Here is a 7,101-nt window from a genome sequence, read left to right as displayed (position 1 = left end):
TGGTAGTGTTCAGGGCTTCCTTCATCATATCAGTAGCTTCCTCTTGGTTTTCACTACTATCAGTCATGAAAGACCCTCGTGGAGACACAGAAATGTCGCACTCAGATGTAGAAGGAGTCTTCATTGCTGTTTCCGTAACAATTTTGTTTTACCAATCAGGGCTGTTAGCCCTGAGGTGAACCCCTGAACCTGGAGGACCAGTGGACTACTCTTAATCTGGCCTCTACCCTTTGACCTGTTCGGCATGGATGACCCTACCAAGAGCCAAAGCACAAAGCCCTGACTTCAGCCAACATAACTCTCTGGGTCACTGAGGCCCACAAGCTTCCAAACCATGACAAAATTGTGGATGTGTTATGATACGTACCCAACCGTGCCAGTTTCTGGAGTTCAGACACTCTAACTCTCTGGAATATAGCTAGTTGGTGCAATCCCTTTAAAGATTCAGGACCATCCTGCTAATTGGTAATCATATTTTGGGCACCAAGAATTGAGTATTTAAAGAGCACCTGAACAGAGCCTCAGGGCTCAATTGTAAGCCCAACCAGAGATATCATCCTGTAACATACATCAAAGTTGCTGGTGAACGCAGCAACTGACGAAGGGTCTCGGCCTGAAACGTCGACTGCACCTCTTCCTACAGATGTTGCTTGGCCTGCTGCGTTCACCAGCAACTTTGATGTATGTTGATTGAATTTCCAGCATCGGCAGAATTCCTGTTGTTTGATATCATCCGGTGTTTTGTTTTGTGCTCAGTTCTCAATCCGGTATTATTCCATGTCTCGATCCTTGCCTCGGACACTCGAGCAGCTGGGTCCAAACCATCCTCATTGAGGATTCTCATCACAGTATGATTGTGCCAGAATGGACCCAGCGGGATATCAGATTCTTTCATCCACTGTGACCAGCCGCAGCACCAAGATTTCCAGACAGACCGTGGAGATTAACGACCTCCAGGAAGCCGTTTGTCAGGTTTCACAAGGAGGAAGCTAGAGCACTTGGGAAAGACAGTTGGTCACTCTGTGGAACCAGTACATCTTCTGACACCCAGGAAATCTGATAGTGACCCAAGCTCTTGCCACAGCTTCCTCATTCAATGCTCATTAGTGTTTAAACTCCAGCCATCCTGGTTCCCTTCAGAGCGTGGAAAGGTGGCCTTCGTTATCTCTCTTCTCACTGGAAGAGCCCTGGCCTGGGCCACTGCGTATTGGGAACAAAGGTCGGAGGTTTGTTTGGATTTGGAGGAATTCATGGCCGCCGCAAGGAAGGTGCGCCATCATCCTGCTGGTGCCAGCCTAGCCTCGAACTGTCTGATAAGGATTCAACATGGCAGACGGTCAGTGGCCAACTATGCTATCGAGCTTTGGAGGTTCGCCCAAGAGAGTGGCTGGAACAAGGAGGTCTTGGGCACACTATACCTCCACAGACTCTGAAACAAACTGAAGGATGCACTCGCCTTGGGAAAGCCAGTAGAGGACTTAAAGATTCTGAGTGCCCAATCCATTTATCTCGATAATTGTCTGGCAGAGAATAAGTGAGACATCAAGAGGTCGAAGAGGGCTAGACCGAGCCTGGCCTCAACACATCGTAGTTTCAAAACAATCCCCCCCCCCCACCTCGATCTCTGAAATAACCAGCCCGTCTCCTGCTTGGGACTCAGTCAAGCCCATGCAACTCGGCCACAAAAGGATCTCCACCGATCAGAGGTTCTGTCATTGGAGTCAAGGTTGCTGCTATTACTGTGGGGAAGCAGGTCTCCTGCGGACCAAATGCCCAAAGCTGTAGCCATCAGGAGAGCTGTTAAGACCTCTGATGTTGGGAGGATTGTGACGGGAGCAACCACTACCCCCAATCGCATGGATTTTGGTGTCACGCTGAGGGCGGAGATCTCCAGGGATGTGAACAGACAAGAGGTGAATGCCTTTTTGGACACTGGGGCAACTGGAAATTTCCTGGACTTGGAGATCGCCTGTCAGCTCAAAGTACGCTGCAGGGGTTGAGCCGGCCCATGCCCACTGCTGTCTTAGACAGCCATCCATTTGGTTCCAGGCAGATCCGACAGCAGACGTTGGCTTCTGGATGAGGATCATGTGGAGGTCGATAGTTTATATACAACTAGGTCTCCTCACATAACCCTGATCCTCGGGTGCCCTTGGCTGTTCTAGCAAAACCCTTCTGTGAACTGGAAGGAAAGAAGGATCATTGCATGGTCCGGTCACTGAAAGAAGGTATGTTTTTGGCTAGGTGTTCCAATCCCCAGACTCTCCCGAAACCAATGGCCAAAGAGAGGGCAGACATCTGTTTGGGATAACCTGGTGCCGTTAGGAAACCCAGTTCTACTTCGAAGGCAGGCAGGCCGGCACCACCCAATAGGCCCGTGCAGGTCCCCACACCGTCCAGTCAGAGATGTGTTGGAACGAGATCACTAGTTCAGGAGCAAGCCAGGGAGATGACCCTGCAGTCTGGAACTCGAGCAGCTAAGCCAAAGGGCTCCAATTGTCAGGTCCCGTCTAAGGGGATGGCTCCAAAATGGAGACCTTGGAGCCTCATCCTAAGAGCACAAGGGCCATTTGTCACACCTCGCTGCCAATGTCTGAGGAGACAGACGAAGACTTGGACAGTGATGTGGCCTCTGTTTTCACTGAAGACTCTGTGAACCTATGGAGAAAACCCTGGGGTCCGCTGAATCACCCTGGCTACCTGAGGAGCATCAGAAGTCATCCTCAGAGGAAGGGTTTGGGGTAATTGCAGCTCCCAAGCTGATAGAAGTCCCTTCTGTCTGCAAAGATTTGGAAGAAGTCTTCAGCAAGGGAAAGCCTCAACTCTTCCACAGCACTGACCGTATGTCTGTGCAATAGATCTACTGGCAGGTACGTGTCCTTCGCGGGGTCGATTGTATGCACTCTCAGGCCAGAAGAGAAGTGTTATGGTGGAGTATCTAAAGGAGGCTCTTGCCTGCTTCTTCTCCAGCCGGTGCTTGCTTCTTCTTCAGACAGAAAAAGAACCGGACCCTGTGGCCATGCATCAATAGAGAGCCAAATCGCAGAACGGTCAAGAATCAGTACGATCTTCCACTCATGAGCACTGCCTTCAAGATTCTCCAAGGGGCAAGAGTATTCTCAAAGTGAAACTTGCAGAGTGTGTACAGTCTGGTTTACATAAGCGAGTGTGGCGATTGGAAGACGGCATTTAACACAACGATAGGGCACTATGGAGTCCTGTTGAAGGGTCTCAGCCTGAGCCGTTGACTGCCCTCTTTTCCATAGATGCTGCATGGCCTGCTGAATTTCTCCAGCATTTTGTGTGTATTGCTTGGATTTCCAGAATCTGCAGATTTTCTTTTGTTTGTACAAATGTTTGTAATTGGGCACTATGAGTGCCTGTTCATACCCTTTGGCTTTGTGAATGCGCCAGCAGTTTACCAAGCCTTTATAAATGATGTGCTCCATTAGTTCACCTTCGTCTACTTGGACAATATCCTAATTTTTTCTAAGTCAATGGAGGAGCATTCCTAGTTCTGTCCAGTCTCAGGTACATCAACGGGTACATGCATCGAGAATGACCGCTCACCCAGGGATTGCCAGGACCCTCGAGTTCATTAAGAGCAGCTATCGATGGCTTGGAATAACAAGTGAAGTCCATCAATATGTGCAGGCATACAAGATGTGCACCCAGAACAAAAAAACCCCACACCCAACCTCAAGGGCTCCTTCACCCTCTGGCTGTTCCAAACGACCATGGACGCACATCTCCATGGACTTTGTCACATGTCTTCCTCCTTCCAAGAGAAGACCGTTATCATGGTAATTGTAGACTGTTATTCGAAGGCCTGCAAGTTCATTACTTTGGACAGACTACCATCTGTGGCAGGTGGGCTGAAATTGTACTGCAGAAGGTCTTCAGGATCCGTGGTTTTCTGGTGGACATTGTAGCAGACCCGCAGACCACAATTCACATCTTGTTTTTGGAAGGTGTTCTGTAAACTAATTGGGGCAATAGTGAGTCTTTCCTCTGGGTTGCAGCTGCAGTCCAATGACCAGACCCAGTGGGTGAACCAAGATTTGGAACAAACCCTAAAATGCCTGGCCTCTGAAAGACCAGAAGAGTGTGTTACGAGAATACACATAAAATTAAGATGTTTGCTGGCCTGGGCTAGCATCAGTGGCATCAGCAGTTGGTCTGCCACCTGCCCTCAGGGGAAGGAGAGATAAGGAACAATGGAGCAGCGTCTGGAGATGTGTAATGAAGGGATGTGGGAGGGAGAGCTGTCTGGAGCGGCTCCCCCCTTTGAACCCTGAACTGTTTGAAGTGATGGACAGGCGATACCCCAGCAGGGGGATAAAAAGGGACAGGTTCGCTAAGGCAGGACACACACGCCACCCGAGGTAACGAGACCCTGGAAGCGGTGCGCCTCTCACGAGTGGGTGAGAAGTGCCAGACAACGACAAGGGTGGAAAGGTACGATCAGCGGGAACCCGGTGTGTGTCCGCCCTTGCCTGGGTGCCGGGTTCACTGCAGAGGATCGACCACATCTGGAGGAGGGGTCACAGTCGGTGACCTCAGGTGACATCACCAAGGACCCGCCCAAAAGCTGTTTGTGAGCCATCTCGCTGGTCTGTGAGTGAAGCCGTTCTGAATGATCAGTTGTTCCTGTTCTCTCTGTCTCTTCCCCCACCTTGTCCATCGCCATGGCAACGATTACTGCGAACTGAACTACTAACTGGACTGAACTTTGAGTCATTTTGAAATTGGTCATTTACCCCTAGACAACGATAGAGCTTGATTGATGCTGTTATCTTAATTCTGTGCACATGTGTGGTTATCATTGTTGAATTGTTGCATTTATTATCCTTTCGATTACTGTGTTGCTTGTTTCTTTAATAAAACTTTCTTAGTTCTAGTACTCCAGACTCCAACTGAGTGATCCATTTCTGCTGGTTTGGCAACCCAGTTACGGGGTACGTAACAAGTGATACAACCATTTGATGTAGGCAGAAGCCACCCACAACACCCTACGGCAAGGGTGGCCAACCTTTTACATTCTATGCATCAATTTGTTCACTCACGAGTTCAGATGCGCCATACAACTCTTGTACCCCCATTTAATTGCTGTAAAAATATGTTAATATGGAAATCGTGCATGAAAAAATTGATGCATGGAATATAAAAGGTTGGCCACCCCTGCCTTACGGCATTCAGCTGTCTCCTTTCGAATGCCAATTTGGGTATTCTCTGCCACTGTTTCCTGAGTAGGCCAACCCTGAGTTTTTCAGCCTGGGCAACGGGTCTGGCTGTCAACTCAGGGTTGGCCTCTCCAAGTGGAGTCTAAGCAATTGGTGCCCAAGTTCATTAGATCCTTCAAGATTCTCAGGAAACTTACATCTTGCGGCTCCCCAAGACCCTCAAGATCAATCCCACTTTCCACATTTCCAAATTAAAACCTGTGAACACCAGCCCTTTAGCCCCACCACCATCAGTTCTGCAGCCATCCATGTTTACCAATGGGAACACATCTGTGAGAACATTTTTGGATTCATAAACTGTTTGGGGTATTCAACAATTCCTCGTGGACTGGGAAGGATTTGGACCCGAGGAACGATGCTGGGTTCCTGAAGGGGACATCTTGGATCTGGCTCTCATCCAAAACTACCATTGATATCTCTTCAAGCAGCCGTGGCCATCAGGAGTCAGCCATAATAGAGGGTTTCCTGTTACGACTTGCACCCAGCCACGCCACCTTCTGGGGTTTAGACACTCTAACGCTCCAGAATATGGATAACTGGCAAGGCCCTTTTAAAGATTCGGGATCATCCTGTTATTTGGCAATCACGTTTTGGGCACCAAAGATTGAATATTTTCAAAGCCCCTGAACTGAGCCTCAGGGTTCAATTGTAAGCCCAACCAGGTATCATCTAGCATTTTATTTTGTGCTCAGTTCTCAATCCAGTTTTATTCCGTGTCTTGATCCTAGCCTCAGATACTCCAGCATTTAGGTCCAAATCATTCTTGTCCAGGGCTCTCATCACAGGTCCTCTTGGAAGATGATAACGCACATTCCACTTGAATCATTGAGATTTCTTTGACGGTAACAATATTTTGGCAGAATAACTGAGGGTTCCTTCATTTTTTATTACCAAATGTAAAATCATGTTGCACGCTATCAGGCACCAATGTTAGAATATTTTTACCACGAGGCCCCATAACTATTGCCCAAAATGGGTAACCGTCCTTGTCTATTGTCTTTACCAGTGTTGCCCATAATGCACGAATGAATAAATAAAAGGCAGTCTGTTCAGAAAGAATGCTCTGTAGTTTTGGGAAAATTTGGAGTGGATGACCTTCTCATGAACCCACTCTCATGAACAGTCTAGGTGATGAAAGCTTCGGTTCTACAAATACTGTCCAATTGACTAAAATAGGAGGAGTCTTTCATTAGGAAGCTAAGCTGTCTAACTAGTAACTAACTCTGTTTTCAGATTGGCAAGTGTCCAACCTCAGAGAGATTGAGGTCAGGAGTAGAAAACTAAATCCCATTCTTTCAAGGTGCTATCTGTTGCAGTAGCTGAGTTCTCCTTATGGAACTCGTCAGCAAACTATTCAACTGAAGTCAATATTCAGCAGTGAATTACTATGTGCCCACCAAAACCAGGAGAAAGAGATACAAGACTGCACATGCTGGAATCTAGGGCAAAAAAATATAGTTGCATGAACTAAATGGGATGAGCAGCATCTGGGGAAGGGTGTGAAGCTTCACGTCAAAAACCCTGTATCAGGACCAAAATCCTGCTGAAGGTCTGGTCTGGTCAGGGAAGGCAACAAAGTTGCTTTGCAGTGAAGCTAATTGTTTGCAGTGAAAGAATTTGAGAATAGAGAGAACGGAATGTTTTTATCAAAGCACAAGTATTTTCAATTCATTTTATTAAAATAAGCCCTATTTGACCTCAGGTTGAGTCAACTTCAAACATGATGGTCACCTTCCACAGTTATTCGTCCTGTGTGCCACATGTCTTAACATGGTTTACATCCAATACCCTTTCAGCATTATATCAAAATGCAATTATTACATTTGCTGCGGATTCAATTAATTTTGAGATCAATTAG

The sequence above is a fragment of the Mobula hypostoma genome, chromosome 26 (assembly GCF_963921235.1).
Source record: "Mobula hypostoma chromosome 26, sMobHyp1.1, whole genome shotgun sequence".
Lineage (NCBI taxonomy): Eukaryota > Metazoa > Chordata > Chondrichthyes > Myliobatiformes > Myliobatidae > Mobula > Mobula hypostoma.
This window is presented reverse-complemented; position numbering follows the sequence as displayed.